At 49.3% G+C, this 20,493-nt stretch overlaps 1 protein-coding gene across 1 annotated transcript in view; it reads left to right on the top strand.

Moving 5' to 3' along the window:
• Nucleotides 1-20,493, top strand: part of API5 (apoptosis inhibitor 5) — a 236,957-nt gene that overhangs the window by 152,910 nt on the left and 63,554 nt on the right. The gene's annotated exons all lie outside the window — the stretch shown is intronic.

Raw genomic sequence — 20,493 nt, 5'->3', positions numbered from 1 at the left:
CACCCTGTTTCTGAACTGAGTTATTAAGGATTTTCATAGTGCAAGTAGCTTATTTACTTGCTGTATGTTAAGCATTTTTCGGAGTTGCTTCATTTAAAGGATCAGATAGGGTCATACTTGTTCGACCCTGTGTCCTGTACTTGTGTTTTCGGGTGCTGGACATCCTTCCTGTGTCTTTAATCCACCTACTGGCCTACCTCATTTACTGGTAGAACCTTCGGGCAGTTTTACCACCAAATTGTCTTGAATGGCATTGAAACGCCAATACCTTGCATCTGCTTTTCTGGAACATCCTGGGTCGCGCCTAATGTAGTCTTCACGAAGTGGCTTATTGGTGATGGTGTTAGGCAAAGTTTGAATGCAGTACCCTTTGGGACCACTACACACAACTAGGACTACAGGTGTAAGCAAAACCAACCTTTGGTATAAGTCTGTACTACAGTTTTTGGTAGCAGAGCCGAGTAGCCAGGCTTAGCTCAAGACGGAATGTGAGCTGTAATGTTAGATGTCTACAATCACAGGTGTTTAAATAAACTTATACTCAAGGTTTCTTTGTTAAATAGCTATTAATTTATTTGTCAGTTATAAAACATTCATACGGAGGCAATATAATCACACACAAATATACTTCAGTACTATACACGCTAGGTTTCTGAGGCATTCAGAATACTTTAACGGAGGAGCAAAAAGGCATATGTTATCAGAACATAGAAAGAATAGTTATTTCTTAGGCAGTGCAGATATTTTGAGTTCACGAGAAGTCAATTGAGTTCAGTAGCCTAGGCCAAAGGGGCTAAAGTCTTATAGGATAAAGCAGTTCTGGTAGATAAACAGAAAAGTTTCTGCAAATGTTCTTACACACAGTTTGTAGCTATGTTGGGTGACAAGCTGATTGGGCCTGTGAGTTGGGAGTTTCAAGCACTTTCACTGAGAGAGGTAAGTACTCTGATTTTACAGTACCTTTACAAGTGAAGAAAAGGATGCAGCTGGTGACCTCTGTTCCTGGCAGTTCCTTCCGATCTCACTTTTCCTGGGCCTCAGTCGTGGGGACAAGAGGGAGGATGCCGGGGGACTACTGCACTGGGACTGGTCAAGAAGCTGGCAACTGGCAAATCTTCAATTACGGTAGCTGTAGTCGAGCACACAAGCTGGTGTCCCTCTCCCTGGTTATTCGGTTTCCTTCAGCACTCTGAGGAAAATACAACCAGCGCCAAGAATGGTATCCAGGTGGCTTAGTGTTGAGTTGATAGGTCCCACCTGGACCAAACTTAGTTTGGCGCGCAGAGCAAAACTCTAGAAGGACCTTTCCACAAAAACGGTGAAAAAAGACAGAGGGGGCTCACACGCTACTGGTGTTCACGGTCGGGAAAAATCATGGTAGTTTGTTGTAAAACCACTGCCACCAGCCATTCCGAGAGGAAATGGTAGCATCTGACTGATACATGAGTATCTAGACACAGGGGATACCAAGTAACCCCTCCAGAACTCTATTGTAAGATAGGGTGTGCTGGGTCTGGGGATTTAAAGACTAGTAAAATCAATTTCACTTTACTTAATCTGGGAAACAGTAGTTTATCCCAGAGAAGTTATTTAAACCTTGGGAATGCCTGAAAGTTTCCCTGTGCCACTGCACTGAGGGTGCTGTGTGACACAAATGAAACGATGCCTATGGAGTTGTCTAAAACACCATAGCCTAAGAAACCACGAGAGTAAAACGCATGGGAGAGTTGGGGAAAAAGGGTCACTTTCTCTCCAGGTAAAAAAATCAAGTCCTCCTAATGCAGCAAAGTTGCTGGTGGCCTCTAAGGTGAAGGGAATTGGCACCTTTTTGAGAATGCTCCCTAACACTCGTCCCCCCAGACTAAGGGACAGGAGGAATTAATCCACCCATGGATGAAGCTCCATACTCCAGTCGGTCATACAGTCTGGAGAGACAATCAGCATTTTGGTGATTACACCCTGACCTGTGTTTAATGGTAAAATCAAACCCCTGTAGGCTGATTGACCATCTTCACAATGTAGGATTTTCCCTATATCTGCATTAACCATCTCAAGGCTTGGTGGTCTGTCTGAATCACAAACGTAGATCCATACAAGTATGGCCTGAACTACTCAAGAGACCATGCAATGGCAAAACGCTCACGTTCTATGGTTGCCCACCTTGTCTCAGGTTCCTTCAGCTTCATGCTGATGAAGCAGAAGGGGTGTTCCTGTTAGGGAGAATTCAAAAAAATGTGCCAATTCCCTTTCTTAGACACCCCCAGCAAATTTGCTGGATTTTGTGGACTTGATTTTTTTACCTGGAGTGTGTGACCCTTTTTTTACCCACTCATGTATTTTGATGTGTTTTACTCTTGCGTTCTTAGGTTATGGAGTTTTAGACAACTCCATAGGCATCATTTTGTGTGTCACACAGCACCCTCAGTGCAGTGACAAAGGGAAACCTTTTTAGGCTTTCCCAGGGTTTAAACCTTCTCTGGGATAAACTGTTTCCCAGAGCAAGTAAAGTGAAATTGACATTACTAGTCTTTTTTTAATTCCTAGACCCAGAACACCCTATCTTACAATAGAGTGCTGGAGGGGTTACTTAGTATCCCCTCTCTCTAGATACTCATGTAGCAGTCAAATGCTACCCTTTTCTCTCAATGGCTGGTGGCAGTGGTTTTACAACAAACTACCATGATTTTTCCTGACCACGAACACCGGTAGCGTTAAATCGTGGTAGCCATGTTTTTCAAGATGGCGTCTAGGTCCCGGTCTTCTTTTTTTGCCATTTCTTTGTGGAAAGGTCCTTCTAGAGTTTTGCTCTGCGCGCCAATCCAGGTTTGGTCCTTGTTTCATCGCCTTTGGCGGGCTTCAGACCGCCTCTGGCGCCGAGTGTCTGGGTGGGCAGGAAGTGAGGAAGATGCCTGAAACTCCCTGTGCTTTGTGTTAAGCAGGATTGCAGGCAGTACCCTCTGCGACCACTACATACAATTTAGGACTACAGGTGTAAGCAAGACCAACATTTGGTATAAGTCTGTACCACAAAGTTTGTTGGTAGCGAGCTGAGCCGCCCGGCTTATCTCAAGAGTGAATGTGCGCAATACAAGTAGTTACACGGAGGACTTTCAATCACAGTGGTTCAACTAGACACTTATACTCAAGGTTTCTTGGTAAAACACGTAATTTATCAATCATTTAGAAAACATTTCACTAGAAGAAAACTTAATATATACCAATACACTTCAATACAAAACTCTAAGTTTTTAAAACAGTTTGAGCTCCTCCGAAGTAGGAGCCAAATGGTAATTGTTAGTTAGCAGTGAGCAAAAAGGACAAAAGTTAGTAGAATAGATTACATATACTTTCTAGGCATTGCAAATAGTTTAGAGCAGTTCTGGTATCAAACGGTAAAGTCTTTGCAAAAGTTCTCAGAAGTAGTTTAGGCGAAAAGGATCATTTGTGGGGTCACAAGCTGATTAGGCCTATACGTTGGGAAAGTTTCACAAACTTTCACCGCAAGAGTGGTGTTCTCTCAATTGGGTTGGCACAGTACCATTATATGAAGAAACAAATTATTCTGAAGTGGTGGTTCCTGGCAGTTCCTGCAGATCTCACTGTTCCTGAGCCTCAGTGGTGGGGACAAGAGGGAGGACGTCGGGGACTCCTGCACTGGACGGGGATCGTTGAAGAAAGCAAAAACAAAATGGAGTCACTTCAGTTCTGGTAGCTGTAGATTCAAGAACACAAGCTGGTGTCCCTCTCCCTGGTTAATTCTAACCAGCCTTGAGAATGGTATCCAGGTGGCTTATGAGTTGATTGGACCCACCAACTCGAAGGAAGAAGTCATCCTTGAAGGGGCTTCACTGTCGAGATGCACTTGGCAATTCGGACATGCAGCATGGCTTCACCGGGCAAACCAACGGTCCAAGTGTTGCAGCAGCCGTCCTCTTCCAGCTAGTCTTCGATTCTTTCGTTCCTGTGGTCAACTCTGCTTTCCAGTCAGAGACTCTCCTTTAAACAGTTCTCTCCCTTTCATTCCAGCCTAGCTGTCGCTCACCAGCAGGGTGGCTGTCCTTGTCGGACAGTCATCCAGCCAATCAAGCAAGAGTGCATTTGGGTATCCTAGGAGACTAAGCACACAGTTTCAAGCACCTCCCTCACTTCCTGCCCACCCCAGACACTCAGACACCAGAGGCGGTCTTCAGTCCTGAAGCCCGCCAAAGGCATGGAAACAAAGGGACCAAACCTGGTTTGACGCGCAGAGAAACACTTGAAGGACCTTTACAAGAAGAAATGGCAAAAAAAGACCAGTCCCGTTTAAACAAAGGGGCTTAAGGCGCTATCTTGAAAAACATGGCTCCTGCGATTTTTAGCTACCAGTGGTCGTGGTCGGTAAAAATCATCGTAGTTCTAAAACCACTGCCACCAGCCATTTAGATAGAAAAGGGTATCACGTGACTGCTACATGAGTTTCTAGACATAGGGGATACTAGGTAACCCCTCCAGCACTATAGGAAGATGTTGTGTGCTGGGTCTAGGAATTTAAAAAGACTAGTAAAGTCAATTTAACCTTACATTCTTTGAGAAACGGTAGTTTATCCCAAAGAAGGTATTTAAACCTTTGGGAAGTCTAAAGACATTCCTGTGTCACTGCACTGAGGGTGCTGTGTATCACACCTGAAAAGATGCCTATGGAGTTATCTAAAACTCCATAATCAAAGAATACGAGTATAACGCACATCAAAATACATGAGTGGGAAAAAAGGCTCACACTCTTTCCAGGTAAAAAAATCAAGTTCTCAAAATCCAGCAAAGTTGCTGGGGGTCTCTAAGGTGAAGGGAATTGGCACATTTGAGAATTCTCCTTAACCACCAGCCAATGACTGCCCCCTGCCTAAGCCCTTCATCTGGCAGCCATCTTCATATTTTTACGGCACTTTCAAGTGTTGGGAGTCCTCGTGCTTGGCTCTCGAGCTTTTACTGCGTTTTTCGCTTTTTGAAGGTGGTGTTCTATTTTTCAGTCAATCCATCCTTGTGCTCCATCGATCGTCCTTCTGATTAACGGGGACCCGTTTTTCGGATTCTTCAGTGCCCCTCAAGGGTGAATTTCGAGTTGCTTCGTGGAGGCTTCCAGAAGATTCTTCAGGCCTACGCCGCGTGGATCATGTCGGACGAGGAGGATTCCACCTCTTTTCAAGCCTTGAACCGACTGCGGTTTGCGGAATGTTTCCATGGACGACAAACATTCCCAGTGCCTTTACATCCTGTAACCGACGCACAAGGAAGAAGATTGTGCATTTTGCCATGAACTCTCTTGTTGCACGTTGAAGGATCGGCGTAAGCGACTGAGCGGCTGCAGACCAAGGCCTCTGCACTGGGTGGGTCCCTGGAGCATGCCTCTCCCAGATCCGGGAAAGCTGAGCAGGCTTTGAAGTCCGCAGAGGGTGCCCCTCCCACGGGAGTCCAAAAAAAGGCCAAGTACTGTGGGTCCACTACTGCCGGGAGCACCGCTGCAGCAGGCCCCTCGGCGGCCAGGCCGCGTCCTACATCACCCCCATCGAACTCCCCCCCCCCCCCCCCCCCGGCTGCTTCGCTCTCCAGCCAACACGCCGGACCTTCATCCAAGAGGAAGTCCGATCACCCGGGCAAGCTGAAGGAGGCACCGGAGACGGCCAAGGAAAAGACCAAGCCAGCTACGGCGTCCAGACTACCCTCGTCTGAGAAGGCACAAGGTGTCTGGAGCAACCAAGTTCTGGCCTGACAGTGAATGCCCAGGTGCACCAGACGAAGACGGCTCCCTCATCATGGTGGTGGTAGCATCCCTTTCGAAGCCAGCGGAGGCAGACACACAGGGTGCCCTTCCAAAGGCAAGAGTTTCCCATCCTCGCAGGAGGGAGGCTGTGCTCCAGCCCATGGAGAAGATGCCGTCATCTCCCCCAGACCGTCCCCTCTGGATGTGAAGAGGGGGGGAGGAGGGGTGTTTAAGTCCTCTAGGGCACATATATCTCCTCGGCCAAAGAGGAGGAACTTGTCTAGACCGTCCAGGTAGGGGGAGACTAGGAACCCGTTGAGTTGCGCCCTATGACGAGGGTGCCAATGAGAAACGCGGCAGAGGGCCTCTGAACGAGACCCCGGGCCTTGCGCCTTTGCCCCAGATACGTCTATGTGGCAGCTTAGGAGTGGAGACAAAGATCTGTCAGTGGGCATTCTTCACACCCTCCCTACACTTGTATCTGAGATACAGAAGAGAATGCAGGCGACCTCCCGCTCTCCCATCAGCTCTGGTGCCTGCCACCAACACACCTGCCCCTGGCGACGGGGGAAACACCGTCCGAGAAGAGGAAAAGGGGCCCCCGATGCCTCCTTGCTACCAGACTCCCTCCTCACCACTGCCCGCAACAGGTGAGACTGAGTCTTATACAGCAATGACGGGCACGAACGACAGCGTGATGGAGGACCTCCCGTCGCCTCTGCCCAGATCCTCTTTGCCAGACGAGATAGGATCTTTCCATGCAATTTATCTGCGAGCATCGTAGCTTTTCCAGCTCACGTGGGAGGAGGGTTTCCAATATCAGCGAGAGAGGCGAAGCGCAAACCATCCTTTCAGTCCCACTCTTGGATGACATTTGGGATGGACTGGTGCTCATGAAGAACCCTTCTACGGCCCCAGTGAAGAGGGACCACCTAGAGAAGTACAGTGTGCCGGACTCTGCACCCAAGTGCTTGCAGGCCCAACCGTCACAGATTCTGTGATTTCTGCAGCGGCCAAGAAGTCGTCGTCAGGCTGTGTCTTCTGCAGCGTCCACATCTCCTGACGAGCGTAAGAAGTTGTATGCAATGGGTAGGAGTGTTATCTACTCTGCGGTGACGACCATCAAGGCTGCCAACGCCCTTGCGGCAAGCTACAACCAGGAGTTGTGGTTTAAGCTTGCACATCTGCTGGACTTCCTCCCCGATTAAGAGGTCAGAGGCTTTGGAGATTCTTCAAGAGGGCAAAGTAGCATCGGACCACGCCATCACGGTGGCCACGCACATTGCAGAAGTTTGTTTCCACCAGATGGGCAATGGCGTTTGCCTTCGCTGCTATGGCTGGCTCAAGGCCATCAACTTTTGTCGGGAGGTCCAGACAAGAGTTTTGGATATGCCCTTTGACGGAGGCCATCTTTCCAGGAAAGCAGTGGATAGTCCCTACAGGCTATCGAGGCGGACACTGATATGGCATGTGCCCTGGGCACGCTACAGCGACAGCTGTCCTTTTGGTCCTCTGGAGGCAAGTCTTCGAGGGGTTCCGGCGGGGACTCATCTTCTTACCGCCAACACTCCCGCTCCTCGGCCCAAGAAACCAGCAGAGGCCGCTCCAAGGCCTTTGGAGGAAGACTCTGCCGTCTTCAGGGCTCGCAGGGGGGCCAGTCAACCGCCAAGCAAGAATGAACCGAACAGGACGTCGGGCCCCCACCCGTGCACCCCGGTGGGTGGCCGGCTGGAGTGCTTAATCAGAGTGTGGAAGACCAGCTCCACCAGAGTATTAGGCAAGATTGTATGCAGTACCCATTGGGTGCACTACAACACTGACCTCCTGGCAACAGGAACACAACCTTTGGTATAAGTCTGTACTACACAGGTTGGTAGTGTGATTGAGCAGCCAGGCTTATCTCAAGAAGTCAATGTGAGCTGCACAGAGATTCAGTGACATGTATTCAAATAAACTCTTACACACAAGGTTTCTTGAATAAACAATTATTAATTTCAGTCGGAGTAAGTCTTCAGAAGGGAGCAATATAAAAGTACCACACAAATAGACTTCAAAACTATACACATCTCTTAACCAGTAAGTACCCTTTTGGGATGGCCCACAGCCACAACCTACACACTCAGATGACTTCAGTAGCTAGGGTGCTGGGGACATTAATATAAGACTGTTGCACTTTGGAATCACTTAAGAGTAAGTCCAAGAAAAGGTTATTGGAACATACGAGAGTCCACAAATATTCTTGAGCAGGCAAATACTTTCAGATCCCCCCCCCCCATAAGAGCCATTTAGTGGAACAGGCCAAGCCAAAGTCGATGGGGGGGAAAAAAAGTCTATATGGGCTGAAGCACTTATTTGCAGGTAAGTAAGAAAGGTCTTTTCACAATGTTTTAGAAGTCTTTGAAGAAAAAGACGAATCCATGTAGGGACGCAAGTGAGTGGTAGAAGATGCAACCAACTCTACAGCAAGAGGTAAGTTCTCTCAGACTTTACAGTACCTTAGTAATGAAGAAAAGATGCCGCTGATGACTTCTGTTCCTGAGCAGCTCTGCAGAACTCGCTGTTCCTGGGCTTTAGCCGTGGGGACGAGGGTGGACATCGGGGGACTCCTGCACTGAAGTAGAATGGTCACTGCTCGGAACCGGCAATCTTCGAACAAGTGGCTGTTCAGTGTTTCAGCACCTCAAGTCTACTGCAAATGGCAACACTGCGGTTCCTGGCTGTCAAGATGGAATTTCCTTGCTTCTGGGGTCCTGCACTCTGTTGGGTCTCAGGCTCAGTCAGTCCTGCTTCCTGGGAGTCGAGGATCTTCCTGGAGCTCTTGGCCAGCTTAAAAGCAACGCACACAATCTGGTGTTCCTCACCCTGGCGTTTCGGTTTCCAGCAGCAACTCTTTGGAAATTCAACCAGCTCCGAGAGAATGTCCCGGTGGCTTACATTGGAGTTGATTGGTCCCACCAACTCGAGGGGAGAAGTCGTCCTTGCAGGGGCTTCTCTGCCGATAAGAAGTTGGAGTTTCAGCACAGCAGCAGGGCTTAACCGGGTAAACCAACAGTCCAGGAGTTGCAGCAGGCGTCCTTTCCAAGTTCTTCTTCGGATTAGTTTGTCCAGTGGTCGACTCTGCCTTCCAAGCCAAAAAGCCTCAACTTTTATACAGCTTGCTCCCATTAATTCCAGCCTAGATGTCAGTCACCCAGCAGGGTGGCTGTCCTTGCCGGACAGCCAGCTGATCACTGAAGAGTGCATTTGGGTCTCCTGGGACACTAAGAACAGGGAGTTTCTGGCACCTCCCTCACTTCCTGCCCACCCCAGACACCCTGGAGCCACTGGCGGGCTTCACTTGTCAATCCCGCCAAAGGCAAAGTTAACAAAAGGACCAAACCTGGCTTGGCTCGCAGTGTAAATCTCAAGAAGGACCTTTCCACAAAAAAATGGCGAAAAAAGCAAGACAGGGCCATTTTGGAAAAAATGTCACCCATGGGTGTTGTACCGTGGCTGCGAACGCAGCTCGCGGTAAAATCCCATGTTAGTAAAACGTAAACCACTACCACCAGCCATTCACCACGGAAAGGGTAACATTAACTGTTATATGGGAAGCTAAACAAAGTGGATACTAGGTAACGCCTCCAGGATCATATTGTAAGCTAGTGCTGGGTCTAGAAAGTTATATATGCAAGTAAAGTCAATTTCACTTTACTGCGCTAGGTAACAGTAGTTTATACCGGAGAAGTTATTTAAACCTTTGGGAAATCTGGAAGACTTCCCTGCGTCACTGCACTGAAGGTGCTGTGTGACGCAATGTAAAAGATGTCTATGGAGTTGGTCAGACTCAATAACCAAAAGAAACAGTGTACCAAATCACATTTAAAATACATGAGTGGGAAGAGGGTATCGCACTCTCCAGGTTTAAAACCAAGTCCTCAAAATCCAGCAAAGTTGCTGTGGGTCTCTAAGGTAAGGGAATTGGCACATTTCTGAGAATTCTCCCCAACACTGACCGTTTGGGGGACGGGGGGGTGGCTGGTCGCTCTCGCCCACGGACACTCAGTGCCAACAAAAGTGTCCCCAAATACCACTGGTGGCTGCTGCTGGAAGTTCGAGCCATACTAAAGAAAGGGGCGATGGAGCTAGTTCCAAGTGGCTCCCGGGCTCAAGTTTATTCAAGGTACTTCCTTGGGTCAAAGAAGACTGGTGGCTGGAGACCCATTCTTGATCTGAGACAACTGAACAAATAAAGTCCCAGAAGTTCCAAATGATCACTCTTCAACACGTGCTCTGACAGCTGGAAGAGGGAGACTTTCTGTCGTTGTTGAATCTGGAGGATGCGCACTTCCACATCCACAAAGGACACCGCAAGTTTCTGCGCTTCGTCGTTCAGGAGAAGCATTTCCAATTCAAGGCCCTTCCTTTCAGGCTGAAGTTGGCACCCAGTCTTCAAGTGCCTGGTGCCGGTGGTGGCCCATCTGCGACTATAAGGGGTCCACGTCTACCCTTACTTGGACGGATCATCCGGGCGAAATCAAGAGACCTCGCCGTCGACCACGCGGCGAGGACTGTCCGCCTGCTGACGGATATGGGGGGTTCTCAGTGAATTATGCAAAGTCCTGCTTGACTCCATCCCTGGACGTGCTGTTCCTGGAATGCCGGCTCAACTGTGTCATGCCTGGCGTCAGCGTCTGAAGAGATGGTAGCGGCTATCCTGGGCAAGGTGTAATGGCTATTGGCTCTGAAGATCGCCACAGCGGGGGTCATCAAGGCTCTGCTCGGCATTGTTGTGCATTTACCTCATCTGGCTCTCCAGATTACAGATGCGCCCGCTGCAATAGTTCCTTGATGCCCGTTTGATCCAGCTGTCCAGAAGCTTCCAAGAGAAGGTGGTGGGGCATGCTCTCGCATCTGACCAGTGGCGTAGAGTTCCAGGTCCCACTGCACCATGAGACTGTCACGACGGACGCTTCCCTTGAAGGATGGGGAGCCCACATAGGAAGTCTTCGCGCCAGAGGCCTCTGGCTGCCGGAGCAGAAGACATTGCACATCAACGTTCTGGAGCTACAGGTAGTGTTTTGAGCCCTCCAATCGTTCCTGCTGTCACTCAAGGGAAAGGTGGTGCGGGTCTTCAGACAACACCACAATGTTTATCAGGAAACAGGGGGTGTCACCAGATGCCCAGCGCTCTCCAAAGAAGCACAGGATGTAGGGCACTGCGCCGCCGCTTAGGGGGGGGGTTCCTCCTTCCGTTTCATCTGGCAGGAGTAAAGAACACGGTTGCCTCGAGAGGGAACTTCGGCAGGATCTAGTGGGTAACCTTCACCACAGATGGGGAAATCCCCAGAACGACTTGTTTGCGACGGCGACAAACATCAAGTATCAGGTTTGCCTGCAGGTTCCCGTCACCCCCACTCTCCCCCAGCAGGGGAGCATGAGGTACGCATTCTCATTCCTCTGGGAAGGCCTTTCTGTATGCATTTCCTCCGTTGCCGTTGTTAGTTCGAGTCATCAGTCAACTCAGACGGTACCAGTGCCGGATGATCCTCGTCGCACCGGCAGATCTGGTACTTGGACCGTCTCAGCTTGTCAGCATCCCCACCAGTCAAGCTGCCAGTGATGGCAGATCTCGCCAGGGAAGAAGGAGCCATTCTTCACCATGATCCTGGGTCTCTGAACCTGAAGTCCGGACTCCTGCAGTGCTAGATTTTGGTGGCTACGAATTCCTGGCGGACTGCATGGAAGTTCTCGCCAAGGCTAGACCATAGTGTACTTTGAAATGCTACAGACTCAAGTGGAAGAGATTCTCGATTGGGTGCTGGTCCCAGAAGATCGACCCTCTGAGGGTCACGGCCCCTCGCGTACTTCCATATTTGCTGTCATTGGCCAAATCGGGGCTGGCTCACACCTCCATCGTTCATCTGGCGGTTATCTCCCGTTACACCTGATCCCCAGGGCGATCCTCCTTGTGGTCGCACTGGTTGGTTCATCAAGGGACTATTCTGCTTGTTCCGGCCGGTGAACGCTGCGGCCCTGGCGCGTGAGCTAAATGTGGTACTTACTCGGCTAATGGGACCCCCTGTTTGAGCCTATACATTCTGTTCCACTCAAGTTTGTTGTGGAATAAAGCTTTTCTCCTGGCCATCACGTATGCACAATGAGTGGGTGAGCTCCAGGCCCTCTCCTGTAAACCACCTTACCTTACTTTCCTTGAGACGAGGCTGGTGCTGCAGACGGACCCCTCCATGCCCAAGGTGCCTTCAGACTTTCATCTAAACAAGCCCTTGGTGTTAACTGTGTTTTCTTCGACTCCCTTCATCGCTGGATGTGGCTAGAGCGCTGAAGGTTTGTGGCCCGCACAAATAGTTTCCGGAAAACTTCTCAAATCTTTGTGGACTTTGGTCCTGTGAACCATGGGAAGGCCCTGTCTAAGGCTTCCATTTCCAGGTGCCTCTCCGGCTGGATCGCCTACTGTCACCGGTTGGCAAACTGACCGCTGCCTGGCTGTCCGAGAGCCCACTCCACCAGGGCTTTCACTGCTACAACTGCATTCCTGTCTGGTGTGCCCCTGCTGGACATCTGCAGGGCTGCTACCTGGAGATCGATGCATACCCTCACAAAATTCTACTGCGTTAACAGGGATTCCTGGGAGGAGTCCAGAGTCAGCCAAGCAGTGCTGCGCAACCTGTTCGCTTGAAGGTGAGCCTGGTGAGGAGGGAAGAGATGCTTGTTGAGCCTTGCCACCGCCCGTGGTTGTGCATGTGTACTGCATTGTATTCTTTATTCATGAGCATGTGAATCCATGCCGGACCCCGTGCTGGAGAAGGAACAAGTTACTTACCTGTAACTGTTCGTCAGCATGGGTCTGGCATGGATTCACATGCGAACCCTCCCGCCTACCCCTCTGCGGCTCTTCTCTTGGTCCTACTGCCACTTTACGTTCTACCAAATCTGAAGATGGCTGCCAGAGGGGCTTAGGTAGAGGGTAGTCATTGGCTGGGGCCAGTATGACCCAGAGCTCAGTGATTCGTTATTAGGAGAAAGACAGTTCAGGAATGAAACAAACAGATTTTTATTTCTTTATCGTGGATTCTTAGCCTGACGGGGAATATTCATGAGCGTGTGAATCCATGCCAGAACCATGCTGGAGAACAGTTACAAGTAAGTAACTTGTTCCATACTTGTCGCTGTGAATCTCTGTGATAACTCTACTGCTCACATTGACCCCTCTTGAGATGAGCCTGGCTGCTCAGCCACACTACAAACCTCTGTAGTACAGACTTATACCAAAGCTTGGGGTTCCTATTGCCAGGAGGTCAAGGTTGCTGTGGTGAACACAAAGGGTACTGCACACAATCTTGCCTAACAATGTGTTAGTGCTTCTTTGTTGTGCCTGTCTAGCTAAGATTCAGAGTACTTGGCTACAGCTCAGATCTTCCTCTTAAAATAAGCCTGACGGCTCTGCCACACTAACAAGGTCCTGGGCTAGTACAGACTGTTCTGATGCTTGTTAATCTGCTTAGAATCACATGCTATGCATATGGTCCGACATCCAGTGGTAACGGCGGAGTATTTCATCTTGCCTTTCAGGGATCGAAAGGGAACGTCGGCATAGGCGTTTCTGTAACACTATCCCTATTGTGACGTGTAGTGAACCCAAAATCCCCTCATGCGCCTAGGTCCCTCAGGTTGTTTTTTTTCCGCCCAGATAACTGGTCGCCCTATAATGGAGCCCTTACATAAGAGACATTGTTTATCTTCTATCGACTTGTCGGTTATTCCCCGTTCAGTCACTTGGACCATAAAGAACAACTTCGACAAAGGCTGCGGGGGATTTGTCTATGGCAGTGGATTTTGGCGCCTAAGATCCGGCGACCGTAGCTTCCTCGTGTTCGGGCCCTCTGGTCGACCTTTACAGTAGGGAGAGTGCGGTCTGGGGCTGGACATATTTTCGGCATGTCTCTTCTCTTTCCCCCTCTATACCCTTTAGGTCTGGTTATCTTCCACTTTTGCTATGGAAAAAAACTCCTTTTTAGGTTCTGCCTTAAGTGTAGGGTCAGATACCCTTGGAATGACGAGCACAGTACGTACAACGCCGGGCTCCCCTTAGATCACAATAAGAAGCGGTGTGCAGCGTGTAATCTCCTTTGGCCTAAGACCCTTAAGGAGCACCCACCGCCACACCCGCCGAAAGTGACGGAGGCACCTCTGATGACCAAACATCTGTTGCAGATGTGATAAACCTTGAGGCGGACACTTCTAGGTCTGCAATGCCCGTCCCCGACCCTTTAAGGCCTGACTCTGATCTCGCTTCAGGGGCATATAAGTGCATCTCACTAAGAAAACTACCCCTACACCTATTTCGACGGGTATGTCGAAAAAAGTGAAAAGGGCCAGCAGAGCCGTCAAATTTGGTAGATTCCTCAGATGGTACAGATCCAAAGCCATCCCCGCATCTGCAGCAGCGTCTTGCGACTGGGCATTCAAAAACAAATAAGGGTGCTACCCCTAAATCAGGTTTGCACATCGAAGCGTGGAAATCTGACGCTGCGACGGCCCCGAATGCCGCAGTAGGCCCAGAAATCACGACTAGGCCTCAAGTCGAAAAACCGTCTGCTAGGCCCTCGAACATTGCGGAAGGCAATAAACCTACCGATGGGTCTTCGGAACCACTTTCTCACGCCGATTCGGCGAAAATCAAAGACGGCATCGGGAGAATTGCATCGGTGGTTGGGGGCAGGTAGATCTGTAGATACACCATGGTGCCCCGATTCTCACAATACCTACGAGGACAGTAAAGCGCCTCTGTCCTACTCCCTGAGAGATGATTTTCAGCAACAAAGGGCAGAGGACTGTTTTTCCACCTGTAGACCCTTCTAGATCCTCTAAATGGAAAAGGGGAAAAATTGGAAGGGTGTATGAACCGTCTAGAAAGAATTCAGTGTTTCTGAGCATCCTTCCCCGAAAAGGTCTTGTGGAGAGCCTAATCTTCAATCTACTTCACATTTCAAAGATTATCGGCCAGTTGTGCCTGTCCAGCATGAAGACATTGTCCAGATGGACACTTATAGGGTCATTTATAATAAGGATGAAGAAACTTCCTTCCTACAAAATTATGAAGAGGAACAGGCGGATGCCACGGAAAATTGGGAAGAAACCCAACAAGAGGGAACGGACCCATGGACGCTTCCACAGCAAGATCAGGACACTGATGTACTGTGCCTAGATTCCCCTCCGTCCACCCCGGCTCGCCAGGCCTTGCCTGTAGACAATCAGATGGCCTTCAATACCATGTTAAAGAAGGCAGCTGAGCATTTTCAAATCTCTACTCAAGAGGCAGTGCCTGAGCAAGACTTTGTAGAGGATATTTGTTAGGCAGAATTATATGCAGTGCCCTTTTGGGAAAACCACACACAATTAAGACTGCAAGTGACAGTACAAATTCACCTTTGGTACAAGCCTGTACTACACAGTAAAAGTGGTAGCGATGGCTGAGCAGCCAGACTCATCTCAAGAGCAAGTGAGCAGTATCCATAGTTACACAAAGGACAGCAATTACTATGATTCAAACAAACGCTGACTCAAGGTTTCTGAGTAAAAGAATATCATTTATTTACACATCAGTTGTATAACAACTCACTAAAGTAAAGCAGTTGAAAAAATCACTCTTAATACACCACACCACTCCCAATAGATGCTGGACAAGTTAAGCTAAAAAATTAAGCGTGAGCAAAATGGCACTCCAACAATTTAAAAGGGAGGGAACGACAAAGTTGGATACAAATTGAGCAGCACCAACAGGTAAGTAAGCAGGGCAATCTAGAAAGAGGAACTACAGTGATGGAATCAAATCAAAAAGTCTTGGGGCCAAAGTCAATAGGACAAGTCTTTTAAGATCGCGCCGTTCAGGGTAGTACGCGGTTAAGTCTTTGCCAAGAGTTACAAAGTTGGTCGGCAGAAAAGTTAATTTAAAGAGTAGAGAAGGGCAAGCCATCGGATTGGCGAAAGGTTTCACACACCTTCACCGCAGCTGGACGAAACAACCTGATTTGCACAGTACCTTTAAATGGAGAAGAAGCTGTAGTGAAGGCGGATGTTCCTGGCAGGTCCTGCAGGCACACGTTTCCTGAAGCGACTGTCGGACTGACACAAAATAGGAAGACTGGAGGGTCCTGCACTGCCCAGGGAAGAAACCAGCAGCTGAGCAAAGCAACGAATAAAAGGTGCTCTCCTTAAAACCCAAGCAGGGTCCGACCTTCCTGGCTATCCGGTTCACTGTAGCTCTGTACAGCAAATTCTACCAGAGGGAGGAGTCATGGCTTGCAGTTTGGGCAAACTGGTTGGTCCCACCAGCTCAGGGGAAGAAAATTCCTGGTAGATCTTGTCGTTGGGGGGGGGGGGGCTGAAGATTCGGACCTGCAGCAGGGCTTCACCGGGCGGTTCAGTTGTTGTAGGGGTCCTCATCTGTCACAGACCCAGAGACCTGCTTTTTATGCAGTTTTACCCCATTCACACAGCCTGTCTGTCAATCACACAGCAGGTTGGCTGGCCTGGCTGGACAGTCACCTAGCCAATCTAACAGTAGTGCAACTTTGGTTACCAAGGGAACCCATGGCAGGGGTCCTAAAACCCCTCCCTCACATCCTGCCAACCTAAACTTTCAGGCACGGGGGAGGCTCACACTCTTACCAGGTGAAAAAATAAATCCTAGATATCAAGCAAAGCTGCTGAGGGACTCGGTAGGTAAGGGAAATTAGCCATTCTGGAGAATTCTCCCTAACAATATTCTTAAGGAGAAACCTCCCTCTAGCCAGACCATTCCCCTCCTTAATTCTAACAAGAGGAGATTGGCTCCCTCCCTGGTAGCACCAGCTCAAACTCGGGCTGTGAACCAAAGAGTTGAAAAGTTATTTCGACCAGCTCCTTCAGACCCACTATACATTAAAGGACACGCCACCCCCCATTCTCTAGTAGTGACTACCAACCGGAAACTGGCAGGGGTACCCCTTGCCACAGGGGAAGCACCTCTGGATAGGGAATCCAAGAGGCTGTATGCCTTAGGCAAGCGAGTCATCTCGGCTGCCGCATATACCACGCGTATAGCAAATAATACTACGCTGTTGGCGAGTTACACTGATGCTCAGTGGGACCTACTTCAGGAGGGCCTCCAGGAAGTCCCATAACCTGCTAAGTACAAGCTTCTCTCTATTGTGGCCGAAGGAAGACAGGTGAACCAGAATGTAATAAAGAACACTCGACACGGCTGAAACAGCAGGCAGGTCTCTAGCCCAGGGGACCTTACTAAAAAGGCACGCTTGGCTGCGTACCTCAGGGTTTAAACCCGAAACACAGGCCTCGCTCGTCAATAAACCAACAAAGAAGCTAACCTCTTCGGAAAGGTGGTGGATGAGGCTTTGGAAACAGCCAAAAAAAGAGCACAAGACTCTTAAGTATCTGCAACAAATCACGCAAAGACCTTCCCCTCAGAGTGGAGGTAACTCTTACACGGGAATGCCCTCGAAAGGACCGGTAAGTCGGAACAACTATGGCACAGGAAATTTCAATACCGCACAAACAGGAAGCCCCGCATACTACCCTTCAACTCCCATGTCACCCCGGTCAGGGGGCGCTTAACATCTTTCCTCACGGCATGGGAGGGGATAACTTTAGACCAGTGGGTCATAAAGACGGTCGCCCACGGGTACTGCGTGGAATTCGCTCGACCTCCACAATTCAGCCCGCTGCGCCTTTCATCGGACCATCTGGAGATCCTGAATCAAGAGGTGGAAGCGCTGCTGGGAAAGGACGCCATAGAAGCTGTCCCTATTCAGGTAAACTAGGGTATTTATTCAGTATACTTCCTTGTACCCAAAAAGGACCTCACCATGCACCCTGTTCTAGACCTGCGCCCAGCGAACAAGTTCATAAAACCTCAGAAGTTTTGCATCGTAACACTACAGGAGGTGATCCCGCTGTTGCAACAAGGGGACTACATGGCCACATTGCACATGAAAGAGGCATGTTTTCATATTTCAATGTTGCCAGCGCACAGAAAATATCTAAGGTTCATGATAGAGGATAAGCTTTACCAATTCAAAGTACTCCCCTTTGGCATCGCCTCAGCGCCACGGGTGTTTACGAAGGTCCTGTGGCAGTGGCTGCAGCACACCTGCACAGGTTATCCGTCCTGGTTTACCCTTATCTCGACGACTGGCTCATACATGGGATTCGTACGACGCATGTTTTTTGAATAACCAAAAACCGTGGACCTTCTCTTCAGTCTGGGGTTCTCTATCAAAGAGAAGAAATCCAGTCTAGTCCCCAGTCAAATAAAACAATTTCTGGGACCTCTAATCCGGATGAAAAACTGCCTAGTTTTCCCCTCCCAACGAGCGGGTTCAGAACATGCTTTTCCAGATCCCTCAACATGTAGCCAATCGGGAGGTGACGGTGCGCAAAGCTGTGCGCTTACTAGGAATGATGGTGTTGTGCATATACTTGGTTCCCGCTATGCATGCGTCCCATGCAAGAGTGGCTCAACAGCCAGTGGTGTCAGGCCAGCGGACAATGGGAAGATCTGGTCATTCTCGCCAGCCCTTGTTCTTGCTCTGCAGTGGTGGTCTCTAGAAAACCTCTAGAAGGGGAAGACTTTCACCACACCTGCAGTGGAAGCCACTCTCAACACCTCTCACGGGGTGGGGGGAGGCTCACCTGGTTAATCAGACAGCACATGGAGTGTGGTCCCCTCAAGTAGTGTCCAACCATATAAATTTACTGGCGCTATTAGCAGTGTTCAAGGCATAAAAAGGCTTTTCCGATGCAACTGCAAGGGAAGACGGTGCTGATTCTAACGGTCAGCACTACAGCCATGCATTACCTGAACAGGGGGGGGGGGCACACAATCCAGGGCTATCCCAGCTGTCCCAAAACGTTTGGATATGGGCTCGCAAACAAGAGATGTTTCCGTTGTCCCAACGTGTTCCAGGGGAACTCCATCTTCTGGCAGATGTGCTCAGCAGAGATTTTCCTCTGTCCGAAGAATACGAATGACGTCTGCACGAAGACATCGTGTCCAACGTCTTCGCAGAATGGGGCTTCACAGAGAGGGACCTGTTCGCAACTCAGGCTACGCCTCCAGGTACCCCCATAACTGCTCCAAGTGGAACTGTCTCTGGATAACCTGTTCAGGGAAATTTGTCTACGAAACCCCCCCACCTCCACTCTCTCCCCGCGGATACTCCCCTTCTCAATAAGATCGTGCACAAGATGCACCAGTAACCATGATACTGGTGGCCCCCATGTGGGCCCGCCAACCCTGGTTCTCTCCTGATGGAAATGTCCCTCTCCCCATCAGTAAAACTACCCTGCCCGTACAACATGTTTTCTCAGGACAAGGGGGAGACCCTACACCCATGCCCACAAACTGAACTTAGCAGCCTTGCTCCTGAGGTCATAGAGTTTAGACACCTACAGCTCCCTCAGAGGTGCATGGACATACTCGGGGAAGCTAGAAAACCTAACACACGTTATTGCTATGCCAACAAATGGAAACATCCTGTCATCTGGTGTAATTCCAAGGGCGTCCATCCCATCAATTGCTCACCCACACACATTGTTCTGTACCGTACCCATCTGTTAGACACTGGGTTGGTCTTCAATTCCCTAAAGGTTCATCTGGCTGCTCTCAGCCTACACCACGTCACAACAAAAGGTATTGTGGTGGAAGATACCAGTGATTAAGGCCTTTATGTAAGGGGTTAAGGGGATTTATCCTCCCATTTCTCACCCACCTCCTGGGTGGGACCTGAATGTGGTTTTGACCAGGCTCATGCGAGCTCCCTTTGAGCCAATGCATAAAGCAAGTCTAAAGGACACGGCTTATAAAACGGCCTATCACTTCTATTAGAAGGGTTAGTGAACTACAGGCTTTCTGTTTTAGACCCTTTTGTTAGTCCACAGGAATAAGGTAGTTCTGCATACTCGCCCCAGATTCACACCTAAATTCATCTCGAAGTTCCATGTGAACCAATCGTTTGAACTACCTCACCTTTTTCAGAATCCCACTAGCATGGGCGAGAGAAGCCTACACACACTAGATGTGCGCATGGCAGTAATGTTCTGGAAAGGACTAAACCACTGAGGAAAACCAATTTTTCGTTTCAGTGGCAACTGCTAGAGAAGGAGATTCTGTCTCTAAATCATGTATCTCACGGTGGATTGTCAAATGCATCAGTGTTAGACTCTTGCTAAGAGAGAACTTCCCTTCAAGCCTAGAGCACATTCTACTCGAGGCGCTGGTGCATCCATAGCATTAATTGCAAATGTTCCCCTGGAGTCAATTTGCAAAGCGGCAAACTGGAGTTCTATACACACCTTTACAAAACACTATTGCCTAGACACACATTCTAGGTCAACATAGGTCTGATTCTCAGGTGGGAAAAGCAGTACTAAGACATCTTTTCTCTACTGTTCCTTCCCACAACCCACCTCCAACTCTGGGTACTGCTCGCTAGTCTATGCACAGCATGTGATTCTAAGCAGATTAACAAGCATCAGAAGACATGCATTACTTACCGTAATAGCATTTCGAGGGGATTGGGTCCTCCGACGTATTCCATATCTTTGACAGTAATCGCCACAGCTGTGCTGCTTCGGAAAATTGTCTGCGTCGATGACCTCGATGCGCCGTCCCAGAGGACCTCCTCCGATGGCCTACGTCACCCGATGTGATAAGTAGGACGCACGACGCCCGTAGCATCGGTTCCGTTTTTTCC

The sequence above is a fragment of the Ambystoma mexicanum genome, chromosome 11 (genome assembly GCF_040938575.1).
Source record: "Ambystoma mexicanum isolate Mex_15411 chromosome 11, UKY_AmexF1_1, whole genome shotgun sequence".
Lineage (NCBI taxonomy): Eukaryota > Metazoa > Chordata > Amphibia > Caudata > Ambystomatidae > Ambystoma > Ambystoma mexicanum.
Note: the sequence above shows the minus strand (reverse complement) of the source record. Positions and strands in the feature narration are given on the sequence as shown.